A 16,146-nucleotide genomic window follows, 5' to 3' on the forward strand; every position below is an offset into this window, starting at 1 on the left:
CTTATGTTCGACGTCGCTGCGGTTGGATTGCACATGGAAGGTAATCCTCGATCCTCACGGTAGCGACCATTTGCCTATTCTTATTTCAATTAATAACGGGTCAACTCGCATGCGACCAGTTGACATTCCGTATGACCTCACACGGAATGTCGATTGGAAGTCATACGAGGGAATGATTTCAAAAGCGGTCGATTCGATTCAACATCATCCACCACTTGAAGAATACAACCTCCTCGCGGGCTTGATTCTCGACGCCGCGTTGCAAGCCCAAACGAAGAAATATCCCGGCGTAACGATTAAAGAACGGCCTCCCACTCCGTGGTGGGACCAAGAGTGCTCCGATGTCTACACGCAAAGATCCGACGCGTTTTTGGCCTACCAGAAGGGAGGTATACCTGGCGACTATTTACTGACTGAGTGGTATTCGGAGCTTGATACCAAGCTTAAAAGCTTGGCTAAAGCAAAGAAACGCGGATATTGGCGTCGGTTCGTGAACGAGACGTCGAGGGAGACATCGATGAGCACTCTTTGGAACACAGCCCGAAGAATGCGGAATCGTGTAACGGTCAACGAAAGCGAGGAGTCTTCAAGTAGGTGGATATTTGATTTTGCCAGGAAGGTATGTTCGGACTCTGTTCCTGAGCAAAATATTGTTCGCGATGCGTCTCCGGGCCACGACGCGATAGAATCACCTTTTACGATGGCAGAATTTTCAGTTGCCCTCCTGTCCTGTAACAATAACGCGCCTGGGTTAGATAGAATCAAATTCAACTTGTTGAAGAATCTACCCGGCAATGCCAAGAGGCGCTTGTTGAACTTGTTCAATAAGTTCCTGGAGCAAAACATTGTACCGCAGGATTGGAGGCAAGTGAAGGTGATCGCCATCCAAAAACCAGGGAAACCAGCTTCTGATCACAACTCTTATAGGCCGATTGCAATGCTATCCTGTATCCGGAAATTGATGGAAAAAATGATACTCCGTCGTTTAGACCATTGGGTCGAATCAAATGATCTGCTTTCAGATACTCAATTTGGCTTCCGCCGTGCCAAAGGGACGAATGATTGTCTTGCGTTGCTTTCAACAGATATTCAGCTGGCGTATGCTCGCAACGAACAAATGGCGTCTGCGTTTTTGGACATTAAGGGGGCTTTTGATTCCGTTTCTATTGACATTCTTTCGGGTAAACTTCACCGACAAGGATTTTCTCCAATTTTGAACAATTTTTTGCACAATTTGTTGTCCGAAAAGCACATGCATTTTACGCACGGCGATTTGGCAACTTTTCGCATTAGCTACATGGGTCTTCCCCAGGGCTCATGTTTAAGCCCCCTTCTTTACAACTTTTATGTAAATGACATCGACGAATGTCTGGCAAATTCATGCACGATAAGACAACTTGCAGACGACAGTGTAATCTCTGTTACAGGAGCCAAAGCTGCCGATTTGCAAGGACCATTGCAAGATACCTTGGACAATTTGTCTGCTTGGGCTTTACAGCTAGGTATCGAATTCTCTCCGGAGAAGACTGAGATAGTAGTTTTTTCTAGGAAGCATGAACCTGCTCAGCTTCAAACACAATTAATGGGTAAAACGATTTCTCAGGTTTTGGTACACAAATATCTTGGTATCTGGTTCGACTCTAAAGGCACCTGGGGTTGTCACGTGAGGTATCTGATGAAAAAATGTCAATAAAGAGTGAATTTTCTTCGTACGATAACCGGACAATGGTGGGGAGCCCATCCAGGAGACCTTATAAGGCTTTACCAAACAACGATATTGTCTGTTATTGAATACGGGTGTTTCTGCTTCCGCTCCGCAGCAAACACACATCTGATCAAACTGGAGCGAATACAATATCGTTGTTTGCGTATCGTCTTAGGTTGCATGCAGTCGACCCATACGATGAGTTTGGAGGTCTTAGCTGGAGTACTACCATTGAAAAACCGCTTCTGGAGCCTGCCTTCTCGTATTCTTATCAAATGTGAGGTCTTGAACCGTCCCGTGATTGAAAATTTTGAAAGGTTAATCGAACTTAATTCTCAAACCCGTTTTATGACATTGTATTTCCATCACATGACCCAAAATATTAACCCTTCTTCGAATATTCCAAATCGTGTCGACTTATCAAATACTTCTGATTCTACTGTGTTTTTCGATACATCCATGATAGAAGAAACTCGTGGAATCCCGGATCATTTACGCGTGCAGCAGAACCCCAAAATTTTTTCCAATAAATATCGAAACACCAACTGCAACAATATGTTCTACACTGACGGATCACTTCTTGATGGGTCCACTGGCTTCGGTATTTTCAATAACAATTTAACCGTCTCCCATAAACTCGATAATCCTGCTTCTGTTTACGTCGCAGAATTAGCTGCAATTCAGTACACCCTAGGGATTATCGAAAAAATGCCCAAGGACCATTATTTCATCTTTACGGACAGTCTCAGTTCCATTGAGGCTCTCCGATCGATGAAAGATGTTAAGCACTCTCCGTATTTCCTGGGGAAAATACGGGAACATCTGAGTGCTTTATCCGAAAAATCGTTTCAGATTACCTTAGCGTGGGTCCCTTCTCACTGCTCGATACCGGGCAATGAGAAAGCGGACTCTTTGGCTAAGGTGGGCGCAACAAACGGTGATATTTATGAAAGACCAATTGCCTTTAATGAATTTTTCGCACTTGTACGTCAGAATACGATCATCAGTTGGCAAAATGCTTGGACCGGAGGGGAACTGGGAAGGTGGTTACATTTCATAATCCCCAAGGTGTCGACGAACCCGTGGTTCAAGGGGTTGGATGTAGGTCGGGATTTCATTTGCGTGATGTCCCGGCTTATGTCCAATCACTATAGATTTGACGCGCATCTCCGTCGTGTTGGGCTCGGGGAAAGTGGTATCTGTGCCTGTGGTGAGGGTTATCACGACGTAGAGCATGTGGTTTGGTCATGCCCTGTACACCGTGACGCCAGGTCTAAATTGAGAGCTTCCCTGCAGGCCGAAAGTAGGCAGCCGGCTGTTCCTGTTCGTGATGTCTTGGCGAGCCGTGACCTATCCTACATGTCCCGTATATACGTTTTCCTGAAATCCATCCACGCCCCAGTTTAATCCTATTCCCTTCCGCCTACATCCAACCAAACGACAAGAACATGTTAAGACGCCGGATCCGGAAACAGCAACTAGACCCGCACGATACTCTCAGGTCCCGAGGGAGACAACCCAATATGCCAGTCCTTAATATCTTGGCCCAGCAGCGGAACATATTCAATATGCTGCTTACCTATGGCGATGGAAAACCATCAAACAACAAATCAGTGCTTTTAATGCAAAACATTCTAGCTTTAAGTTAGATTTAGTTCATTCTAGCTTTAAGTTAGATTTAGTTTCAGCCTGAGTCGGCAGCGAGGATAAAAAATTTGCTTTTAGTTATTAAGATACTTTAGAAAGTAAGCTACCAGATATAATTGGCGCCGTTAAACATTAAATTGTATTTGTGCCGTGTCAAATAAATTATAGATGAAGAAAAAAAAAACAGTTAGAATGGATGTTGTAATGCAACAAACAAATAGTTTTCTTTTCACTCAATTAAGTTATTCGTAATCATCCTCGTTCTCTTATTTCTCGTTCTTTCTAACCTTTCTTTTCTTCTACCTTGTATATTCGTCAAGTGCAAAGTCAGAATCACTTTTATGCTATAATCTGAACTTGTTTTTGACATTGTAAAATTTTGTGTCCCCTAGAACAAGAGTAACATTTCTCAGTTATGTGTTCAACGAGAGCGAACCATGTACTTTTTATTCATTCATTGATAAAGTATACTTTTCTGGTAACACGTTTAAAATATTTTTGATAAGGTACCTGGCAATTTTGAAACCTACGGTGTGCGAAGTGGAGTCCTCTAACACAGAGAAATCCGAAAAAACGCTTGAAAATTTTTACAAGTCGAGTAGCATAGAATATTTGGCCTGTAAGATAGAGCTTCAGAGCTTTAGTTTTGACAGAAATTGCTATGCCCTACTAAACGGAAGACAAAAAGTGACCTCTTTAACCTTGTGCGCTGCAAATATAACCACATTTTGATGTACGTAAAAGATGCCTAAAATTCATTCCTACAAACAAATTACTAGATACCTTGTAGCGCATTTGGACGGCTTCATATTCCTCGAATATGACTTCAGTGATGACATGAAATTTTTGCTCTGCGTGAATAGAAAATACCTCCCGCATGTTGTTACGGTTTTGTCTTTAAAAACAAAAATTACCGGCTGAGAGTTAATTCTTCTGTCTGACTTAGTATACCAGATATCTGTTGAGATATATTCAATTTAATTTATAGTCGCAATGAGCACAAACCAAAATAATGTAATGATGTGCATCGGAAATTTGGTCCGAAATTTCGCGAAATTTCGTAATCGTCGAAATTGGAAGTTTAATTTCGCGAAATTTTAGGCGGAATTTAGCGAAATTCAACGAAACTTTACCATATCAATTTTCAAAGAAATCGATTCAGCGTACAAAAAGTTATAGCTTTTTTTGTCTTTTCAGCAATTTTGGACTAAAAATTTTCGAGTTTTTTTACCCGACTTTACCCTTTTCAAAAAATCTAAGATTATGCCAAATATTGTTTCATTATATGAAAACCCTAAATTAATCCACCTAGCGGTCAGGCCCAGCCATTCTCATTCAAACTTTTATTTGTTTAAATAAATTTACATGAACGCTTCGATCCAATAAATGTATATTCAATCTTTAGGTTCTAAAATATTGATGTTCAAATGCCATCATGAAATCCAAAATGGCGACTTCCGGTTTCGGAACAGCAGCAAACGACCAAATACCACCCAATATGGGTATTTCCGGAACCGTAATGATGCACTGGAGCCTCAAATCGACTTCAGGCAACATTTTGAATTGTAAGATGGCAACTTTCGGTTTCTGGAAAACGGCCTGAAATGGACGAATCCCATTGAATATGAGTATCTCCGGAACCAGAGAGATGGACAGAAGCTAAAAATTGATTACAGACACAATCTTGAATTTTAAGATGGTGACTTCCGGTGTCTGGCAAATAGCCGAAAATGACCTAAATACCATTCAATATAAATAATTTCGTACCAGAATTACGACCAGATGACAAAAATTGATTTCACAGGCAATTTTAAAGTCCAAAATGACGACTTTCGGTTTCTGAAAAACAGCCCAAAGTGACCAAATACCACCCAACATGAGTATCTCCGGAGCCAGAATGTTCCGAGAAGCTGAAAATTGACCTCAGACACCATTATGAATTTAAGGATGGCAACTTCTGGCTTTTGGAAAACAGCCAAAAATGGCCGATTTCCGTCTATCATAAGTATCTCCGGATCTAGAATGATACACAGCAGCTGAAATAAACCACAGACCCCATTTTAGATTCTAGGTTGGCGACTTCCGGTTTCTGGGAAACAGCCGAAAATGATCGAATAACACCCGATATGGGTGTTTCTTCAACCAGAATGACGCTCAGAGGCCAGAAGTTATCTTAAATACCATTTTGAAGTTCAAGATGGCGACTTCCAGTTTGTGGAAAACAGTCTAAAATAACCAAATACCATCCAATATGAGTATCTCTGGAACCAGAATGATGCATTAAGCTAACAATTGAACTCAGGCACCATTTTAAATTGCTAAATGGCAACTTCTTGGAAACAGTCGAAAATGACCGAATAAAACTCAAAATGGATATTTCCGTAATCGAGATGATGCGTAGAAACCAAACATTGACCCTGGGCACCATTTTGAATTTAAAGACGACCACTTTTACTTTCTGGAAAACAACCAAAATAACTAAATACCTCCCAATATGGGTATTTCCGGTGTCAGATTGATGCCAGAATATCTGCTGAAAATGAGCGAATACTACCCAATATGAATATATTCAGAATTAAGGCGATGTACAGAAGCCAAAAATCGAGGATGTTGTCATTTCGATAAAACCACTCATTTTAAACGATTTGTTATTTGACTTTGATCATATCCTATGGCCGATTCGTCATGCATTTGCAGATTTTAAACACATCGCAAGGAATCAATAAATTTGGAACGTTCAAATAGTACGATACCACATTTAAATTATGTTGAGGCCACATATTTCGATCAAGGCAGGTATAGTTTTAAATAGTCTTTGAATTTTTGCCTTTCTCCTAGAAAGGTATAGCAATCACTTGCAAAACCGAAGATATAAAAGTGCTCCAAAGGGCCGAATGGCATATATCACTCGACTCAGCTCGACGAGCTGAGCATTTTCTGTATGTGTGTGTGTATGTGTGTGTGCATGTGTGTGTGTATGTGTGTGTATGTGTGTGTGTGTATGTGTGTGTGTGGGTATGTGCAGATTTTTATTCTCACTCACTTTTCTCAGAGATGCCTGGACCGATTGTCATGAAATTAATTTCAATCTAAAACCACACAACCGATTTGAACAAAATTGGTTTCAAATGAACGAGCTACCTTAAAAACCCATAACTTTTCAATTTTATAAAGATTGAACTTGTGGTTCAAAAGTTACGAAAAGAAACGTGTTCTGAAGACAGTTTAATCTCACTCGTGTATCTCAGAGATGGCTGGGCCGATTTTCATAAAATTAGTGTCAAATGGAAATGGTCAAATTTTGTTGCCCCATAAGACCCTATTGATTTGTTTTGCAATTGGACTATTACTTTGACTGTTATGTTTAAAAATGTGAAATCCAGCTATGAAAAGGAACATATTCCGAAGACTACTTGGACTCACTCACTTTTCTCAGGGACGGCTGAACCGATTTCCACAAAATTAGTGTCAATTGATAAGTCTAGCTGCCTCATAACACCCTATAGTAATCGAACAGTAACTTCGTCTGTAATGTACCGAAATGTGAAAATCACGAAACTTCATTATCTCAGAAACTACACAACCGAATTGATCGACATTATTATCAGACGAGCGGACTAGTTAAGCGTGCACTTATGACTGAACATTTGGTTTCAAAGTTTGGCTGCCCTATACGTTCCCATTTCATTTGATTATAATCGGAATTAGGCAACCGTTATGTATTAAATTGTTAATAAAACAACGAAAGTCTATTATTTCAAAGATTACAAGACTTATTTGAACAATACTAGTGTCATACGAACGAGTCATCTCTCAAACTTACAAATAACAAATTTCATAGCAATTTGATATGTGGCTCAAAAGTTATGAAAAGAAAAGCAATTCAAAAACTATTCAAAACGATACCTGCTTTGATCGATATTTGTGACCTCAATATAATTTAAATGTGGTATCGTACTATTTGAACGTTCCAAATTCGTTGATTCCTTGCGATGTGTTTAAAGTCTGCAAATGCACGGAGAATCGGCCATAGGATATGATCAAAGTCAAACAACAAATCGTTTGAAATGATTGGTTTTATCGAAATGACAACATCCTCGACTTTTGGCTTCTGTACATCGCCTTAATTCTGAATATATTCATATTGGGCGGTATTCGGTCATTTTCAGCAGATTTTCTGGCATCAATCTGACACCGGAAATACCCATATTGGGAGGTATTTAGTTATTTTGGCTGTTTTCCAGAAACTAAAAGTGGTCGTCTTTTAATTCAAAATGGTGTCCAGATTCAATGTTTGGTTTCTATGCATCATCTCGATATATTGAGTATTATTCTGTCATTTTCGACTGTTTCCTAGAAGTTGCCATTAAGCAATTCAAAATGGTGCCTGATTGGTTATTTTAGGCTGTTTTTCACAAACCGGAAGTCGCCGTCTTGGATTTAAAAATGGTATTTAAGATCATTTCTGGCCACTGAGCGTCATTCTGATTGAAGAAACACCCATATTGGGTGTTATTCGATCATTTTCAGCTGTTTCCCAGGAACCGGAAGTCGCCAACCTAGCATCCAGGGTCTGTGATCGATTTCAGCTGCTGTGTATCATTCTAGTTCCGGAGATACTCATGTCAGGCGGAAATCGGCCATTTTGGCTGTTTTCCAGAAACCAGAAGTTGCTATCCTACAATTCATAATGGTGTCTGAAGTCAACTTTTAGCTTCTTGCAACATTCTGGCTCCGGAGATACTCATATTGGGTGGTATTTGGTCATTTTCAGCTGTTTTTCATAAACCGGAAGTCGCCATCGTAGAATTCAAAATGGTATCTGTGGTCGATTTGAGCTCCTGCGTATCATTCTAGATCCGGATATTATTATATTGAGTGGAAATCGGCCATTTTTGGCTGTTTTTCAGAAACCGTATGTTGCCATCTTACAATCCAAAATGTTACCTGAGGTCAATTATGGAACATATTTGTTACCACTAAAACTTTCAATCACAAAATATGGTTCCATTTAGTTGATTAGTTCGCGAGATGTGCAGAAATTTGTGCAGAAACATGTGCTTCCAGAAGAGGGAGGGGCGTCGAACCATTATGGACATATTTGTTACCTCTCAAAACATTCTCATACCAAATTTGGTTGTATTTTCTTGATTGGTTCTTAAGCTGTGCGAAAATTGTGTTTCATTTGTATGGTATCTCTCCCTCATAGAAAAGAGAGGGGTGTCAAACCATTATGCACATATTTGTTACCTCTAAAAATATTCACCTGCCAAATTTGGTTCCATTCAATTGGTTAGTTCCCAGGATGTGCAGAATTTTGTGTTTCATTTGTATGGCACCCCTCCCTTCCAAAAGAAGGAGGGGTGTCAAAACATTATAAACATATTTTATACCTCTAAAAACATTTACCTGCCAAATTTGGTTCCATTTAGTTGATTAGTTTTCGAGATGGGCAGAAATTTGTGTTTCATTTGTATGGGACCCCTCCCTTCCAGAAGAAGGAGGGGTCTGAAACTATCACAGGAACCTTTATAGGCACCAAAAACCCCTACATACAAAGTTTCACGCCGATCGGTTCGGTAGTTTTCGAGCCTATATGGATCAGACAGACAGACAGACCGGACTAAATTTTTATATGTATAGATTACAACATCAATATTTTAGAACCTCAAGAGTGAATATACATTTATTGGATTGAAGCGTTCATGTAAATCTATTTTTACAAATAATAAGTTTGAATGAGAAAGGCTGGGTCTGACCGCTAGGTGGATTAATTTAGGTTTTTTTCTTTCCATAACTGTTGAGCCACATATCAAATTGGTATGAAGTTTGTTATTTGTAAGTTTGAGAGATTATTCGTTAGTATGACACTAGTTATGTTCAAATAAGTCATGTAATCTTTGAGATAATAGACTTTCGTTGTTTCATAAACAATTTAATACATAACGGTTGCTTAAGTTCGATTATAATCAAATGAAATGGGAACGTATAGGACAGCCAAAATTTGAAACCACGTGTTCAATCATAATTCATCAGTTAACCCTTAACTAACCCGATCATCTGATAATAATATTGTTCAAATCAGTTGAGTAGTTTCTGAGATAATGAAGTTTCGTGATTTTCACATTTCGGTACATTACAGACGAAGTTACAGTTCAATTACAGTAAAATTCAATAGGGTGTAATGAGACAGCTAGACTTATTATTTGACACTAATTTTGCGGAATTCGGGTTAGCCATCTCTGAGAAAAGTGAGTAAGTCTAAGTAGTCTTCGGAATATGTTCCTTTTCATAGCTGGATTTCACATTTTTAAACATAACAGGCAAAGTAATAGTCCGTTTGCAAAACAAATCAATAGGGTCCTATGGGGCAACAAGACTTTCCATTTGACACTAATTTTATGAAAATCGGTCCAGCCACCCCTGAGAAACATGAGTGAGATTAAACAGTCTTCAGAACACGTTTCTTTCCATAGCTTCTGAACCACTAGTTCAATCTTCATAAAATTCAAAAATTTAGGGTATTTCAGGAAGCCCGCTCATTTGAAACCAATTTTGTTCAAATCGGTTGGGTAGTTTTTGAGATAATGATGTTTCAAGATTTTTACATTTTGATACATAACTTCTAAACTAAAAATCCGATTACAATAAAATGACCTTTCATTTGCAAATAATTTCATAAGAATCGGTGCAGCCCAGAGCTTAGAAAAATCCTTTTCTAATAAGACGCTTGAACGTTTTCTCGTTCAGTTACATGCTTTCCTTATTGTGCGATCCTTCGCTCATTTTCAACTTGTATCTGCAGCATGTTCAATTTCAAAGAACGGTTCGAAGCAGAGCGAATATGGAACGAGCTGCGTGCAACGTTTGCTTCCGCAAAAGGACCGCCGCTTCGTCTTTCATGTCCGTCATACAATCGTCTGCCGGCATACACATACCATTTTTCGTTTGCGTTTATGATCGACCGAAAAAACAGTCAATCAGTCTTTCACATTCACGAATGTGCAACGAGCTACGGCAAGGTTGTTTTCGCAAAAGGAGCACGGCCTCGGTATTCAAGGCCGTTCGGGAAACTTCGTACAATGTTCTGTCTGCATTATCATTCCGTTTTTCATTTATGTTCATGATCGACCGAAAAAACAGTCAATCAGTCTAAAGCATTCTTACGTTTGAGGCGTAGCGAGAGAATTCCGAAATAATGCTCAACATTCGCATTGTTGTCAAAATTATGATTTGTGGTTGGAATAAGTTTTTAATATATATTTTAAATAAATAGCTCGCTACGTTTGTATCCGTTGTTTTTTCATAGAGTGAAAGTGGTGCAGGTTACATGGCCGTCGTATCGTATCCAAATACAATTACGTTTTAATACAAAATTCCAATTCTTTTGATCGTCTTGTTTTGTTACATGCTCTACACTGCATTAGTGCAGTTGAATCTATGAAATTCAATGATAAGTTATCTGAGTATATTGATTAACAGCTGTTCGCACTGGAACGTCTTGTGGTGGACTGTAAACACCACAGGGGAACTGAGTTTGCAATTAGCTCAAAAATTAACTCTTATTAGTCCTGAAAAGAACTGGGGGAATTGCCTTTTGCTCAGCTCCACAGGAAAAAGAATGCAGGAAAAACAACTTTGCTGCTATGCTACCAACTATTTATTCTCTTCTTTGGTCTTCTGCTACTGCTGCTACGATGTGAATGGTTGCGCGATAAAAAACTGAATGAACGCTTTCTCTTTCAGAGGGTTCTTTTAAAGCAGCTGCGGTGGCTCGCATAGATGCTGCTCGATGCTGATTGGTCGTGGTTAGTTTTGGTGGGGAGACGGAACATCCTCCCCCGGTTGCGGAACTCGGCGATCGTCGGAGTTTCCAACTAATTGGTTGTCCTCAATCGGTAGAATTGAAACCTTGTTGATTGGACGTCGAAAATGGTGACCGTTGGAGAAGACATCTACTGCCCGTACAAGCCCATCATCGCCAGGGTAGACTTCTTCGATGCGACCGAGTTTCCAATTGAGAGGAGGTTGATTTCGATCATGCAGTAGCACAATCATGCCGACATGAACTTTGGGCATCTCTCGTAGGTACTTTTTCCTGAGCTGTAGGGTGTTTAAATAGTCTCGGCTCCAAGCACGCCAAAATTGTTCACGGAGAAGTTGGAGATGCTGCCAGCGGCCCAAACGAGAAACCTTGACATCTTCTAATGATGGTTCAGCGGGAGCTGTAAGTGGTCGACCGATGAGGTAGTGAGCTGGCGTGATCACAAGTGGATCTGCTGGATCATTGGAGATGGTAAACAGCGGTCTGGAGTTCATGACAGCCTCAATCTGTGCTAAGACTATAGCCAGTTCCTCAAAAGTTAACTTAACGCTACCGACAATACGTTTTAGATGAGTTTTGCAGGATTTCACCGCCGCTTCCCACAAGCCGCCAAATTCAGAGGCATCGGGTGGGATGAAGTGCCACTCGATTTCACGGCTGCTACAAAAAGACTGAATCGACTCAACGCATTGTTGATTATGGAATTGCTGGTACAATGCTCTCAATTCATGATTAGTGCCTCGAAAATTAGTAGCATTATCCGAGTGCAACTCACGAATCATGCCCCGTCGAGCTATCAGTCGTCGAAGAGAAGCCAGGAAAGCATCGGTGCTCAAATCGGATACGGCCTCCAGGTGAACGGCCTTAATCGTCTTACAAACGTACACTGCTACGTACGATTTCACTATTGCAGGTCGACGTGATCCTTGTTTCGTCCAAAAGGGCCCGGCATAGTCGACACCTGTTACAGCGAACGGAGGGGAAGGTACTACTCTAGACTCTGGTAGGTTTCCCATTAGCTGACTGGTAGTAGTAGGGCTGGTACGGAAACATCTGACGCAACGACGGGTGATGAAACGAATGGTAGATCTTGCGTTTAGAAGCCAATATCGTTGTCTCATGGCATTCAAAAGTCCAGTTTGTCCTACGTGGAGTAATTCGATGTGCATCTGTTGCACTAACAGCCGCACCACCGGATCCTTTTCCGGCAATATTATAGGATGACGATTCTAGAAAGGTAGTTGCGAGCGATCCAACCGACCACCCACGCGGAGAGACGTAAACCGGGCGTAAATTCCTAAGTTTTCGGCACGGTTGATTGGTAACAACGCGCTTGATTTCATCGGCAAAATGGAACTGCTGTACGACATATGCAATGGTTTCCGTGGATTGGCGTAGCTCACTGACGGTTAAATGAGTTCTGAGCTCACGTTCGGCACGCTTCTTACAATTCTTAGCGAAGCGCAAAATGTATCCAACGACTCGTTGAATTTTACGGAAACTACTTTTCTTGTGGAAATAGGACAGCAAACCATCATCGTTTGACACTGTCACCATGGATTTAAGTTATGGTAGCTCTTCATCAGGTATAGTTTCGGGCACGTCTACTTCATACTTTTCCATATTCAGGAATTCGGGACCGCTCCACCATTGTTCTGAAGATACTCAGGAAGTTGGCCTCGGGGGATGATATCGGCTGGGTTTTGCTGCGATCTGACATGCTTCCATCGATGCTCACTAGTCTGCTCTTGAATCAGAGCGATTCTATTGCGCACATACTGTTGTAGTTGATTCAGTGGTTTTTTAATCCATGCTAAAACAATCGTACTGTCAGACCACAGTACTGTTTCCTGGATTTTCATCGTTAAAGCTAGTAACACCTTCTGCACTAGTCTGGATAGCAATGAAGCGACACACAGTTCCTTTCGCGGAATGGAGAGTTCATCCAAGGGGGCCAGTTTTGATTTACTGGTTAAAAGACAAAGCGAGGCCGACCCATCGGCAAATAGACTTCGGAGGTAAATGCATGCTCCATATGCTACTGTAGAAGCATCTGAAAAACCATGTACGTCATAGGCTACCGCACTGTCGGAGAGCACGCATCTTGGAATCTCGATATCATTTAAATGAATCAATGAACTTTGTAACTCTTGCCACTGTTCCTTTATGTTGTCGTTCACAGGATCATCCCATCCAATCTTAGCTTGCCACTGTTGCTGCGCTAGCAGTTTAGCCTTCACTATTACCGGTGACACCAAACCTAGGGGATCAAAGAACTTAGCGATTTCTGAATACAGTATTCGTTTCGTCAACAATTTTGGGACCGATGGATTCGTATGATTTGCGATGGAAAGTGTATCTGTGGTAGGATTCCAACGCAATCCGAGCACTTTAATAGCTGAATTCACACCACGGTTTTCGGAAGCATCCATTTTCTCCTGCTCATCGACCGGTATGTGCTCGAGGAACTCTTGCGAGTTGGAGCACCACTTATGTATAGGGAAGCCTCCCTGGTGAAGAAGCTGCTTCAGCTGGTTCTGGGCCTTAAGAGCCTGTTCCACTGAGTCTGCACCCGAGAGTACATCATCCATGTACGTCTCTTCCTTTACTATGCGCGTAGCAATAGGAAATTCTCTACCGTCCTCTTCGGCAAGTTGCAGTAAACATCTTGTTGCTTGGTACGGTGCCGAGGCAGTGCCGTACGTGACAGTGCACAATTCCAACACGCGCAAAGGTAACGATGGCTTTTCTCTCCAGAAAACTCTCAAAAATCGACGGTCCGATGGAGCTGCGAGTATCTGGCGGTACATTTTTGAAATGTCTGCGGTGAAGCCCACTCTAAACGTACGGAATCGTAGCACAATATGGTATAAGTCGTTTTTGACACGGCATTTCGTGCTCGAGCTGGACGGCCGCAGTACTGCATGGTGCGGGAGGTAATACACTTGCTGGTTTTGTACGTCCTCTGACTCGGCTACCTCACGACAATGACCTAAAGACTCATATTCCCGGATGAAATTTACGTACTGGGTTTGCAGCTCAGGGTTTCGAATCAATCGTTTCTCCAGCATGAGAAATCGCTTCAAGGCCAGAGAACGACAAGTACCCAGCTGGGAAAGATTCTCCTTGAATGGTAGCTTGACAATAAACCTTCCTGTTTCATTACGTTGGTAGGTGGGAAGAAAATGTGCCTCACATGCTATTTCGGCTGTTGACAATTTTGGAACGTTAGGCACTTCTTCTGTTTGCCAGAACTGTTGCATTTTTTGCTCGATGTCTTCGACGGATGTGTGCGAATATTGGAGGGACACGTTGACAACGTGCGGATCAACTATGACAACAGCTACGACCCATCCGAAGTGAGTGTCTCGTAGCTGTGGTAAACCATCGGCAAGATAAATCAAACTCGGTTTGAGGATGTCGAAAAATAGTTCTCCACCAATAAGCAAGTCTACCTTGTCGGGTGTATGGAACTCAGGATCGGCAAGCATTATTCCGTCAGCGATCATCCATTGCGAGATGTCAATTTTGGAGGTTGGGATTATGCCCGTTACTCTCGGGGTAACTAGACATTTTAGCTCGGCGTGGTAAGCAGACACGCGGGAACGGAACTGTACTTTCACCTTATCACGGGCGTGGGTACGTAAAGCATTGATACCCACGATAGGAACGTTGGCTGGTGTCTTAAGGAGGCCTAGGCGGTTGGCCATTTCTTCGGTTACGAAATTCACCTGAGAACCACTGTCCAACAGAACACGACACAGGTGCGGTTGACTGTTTATGTCGAAGACCTCTAATAGCGCAGTTTTTAGTAACACTGTTTTGGCGGATTTCGTAAAAAACGAGGAGCAAGTGGTTGAAATAGGTGGCTCAACCAGAGCAGGTGTTTGCTGTGCAGTAGCTTGGTTTGAAACGGCAATAACCGATGGCTGATTTGCCATTTCAACAGGAGCAGAAACATTGGATCTGGATTCTTTGTTCATGACTCCATCGTGGTGAAGTAATGTGTGATGACGGCGTTGACATTTGTGACACGCTTTATCGGAAGGACAATCCTTGGCTCTATGTCCTTTGCGTAGACAGTTGTAACATACTCCAGCAGCTCAAATCTTCTCGTTCTTCTGGGCAAGTGTAAGGTTGGATAGGGCTGTGTAAGGTTGGATAGGACATTTCGATGTGAACCGCCGCAAATGTCACAAACAAGCGTAGTTTGTGATGAACTAGTCGAAATGGCATAGCTTTTCTGCGGCTGAATCTTTAATTGGAAAGGAACTTGCTTCGATTTGATTGGAGCAGCAGCTGCCTGGAAAGCAGTTTCGCAATTGTCTAGGATTTGACAACTAGTTTCCAGATACTCTATGGTTTGCTCGTACTTCGGGAGTTCTCCCTTTTTCATTGTAGATTCCCAAGATTGACGTGTGGTACTATCTAATGCCGAAACGATAAGGAATACAAAAAAATGCTCTGCAGTGCCGTTAATTTCTTGATCGAGATAACGAAAGCTTTCGATATGATTGGTCGCTCCATTCACGAGGGCACGTAGTTCTTTCTACGATGGTGATGACATTCTCTTCAAGGATAACAATCCGCGGTAATGAGTCTCGATAATCGCACGCACACAGAACCAGTCCACATAAGCACTGAGGAAGACTGTATGTCACAGTCGAAGTATATATTTGCGCGGACTGAATTTCAAAATTTATTCCCAAAAAATTTTCTAGTAGCGTATAACGGAAAACGATAACTATTTCTTTGATTTCATAATTAATTTCATGAAAATCGGTCAAGCCACCTCTGAGAAAACTGAGTGCGAATTAAAATCTGCACACACACACTCATACACACACAGACACACACACACATACATACACACACATACATACACACACATACATACACACACATACAGACACATACACACATACACATACACACACATACACACATACACAAACATACATACACACAT

The 16,146-nt window shown here is 41.4% G+C and overlaps 1 protein-coding gene across 10 annotated transcripts in view; it reads right to left on the reverse strand.

The window, feature by feature from the left end:
• Window positions 1-16,146, reverse strand: part of LOC129720760 (unconventional myosin-XVIIIa) — a 568,639-nt gene that overhangs the window by 415,876 nt on the left and 136,617 nt on the right. The window lies entirely within an intron of this gene.

This window comes from Wyeomyia smithii, chromosome 2, assembly GCF_029784165.1.
Source record: "Wyeomyia smithii strain HCP4-BCI-WySm-NY-G18 chromosome 2, ASM2978416v1, whole genome shotgun sequence".
In the NCBI taxonomy this organism is placed as follows: Eukaryota; Metazoa; Arthropoda; class Insecta; order Diptera; family Culicidae; genus Wyeomyia; species Wyeomyia smithii.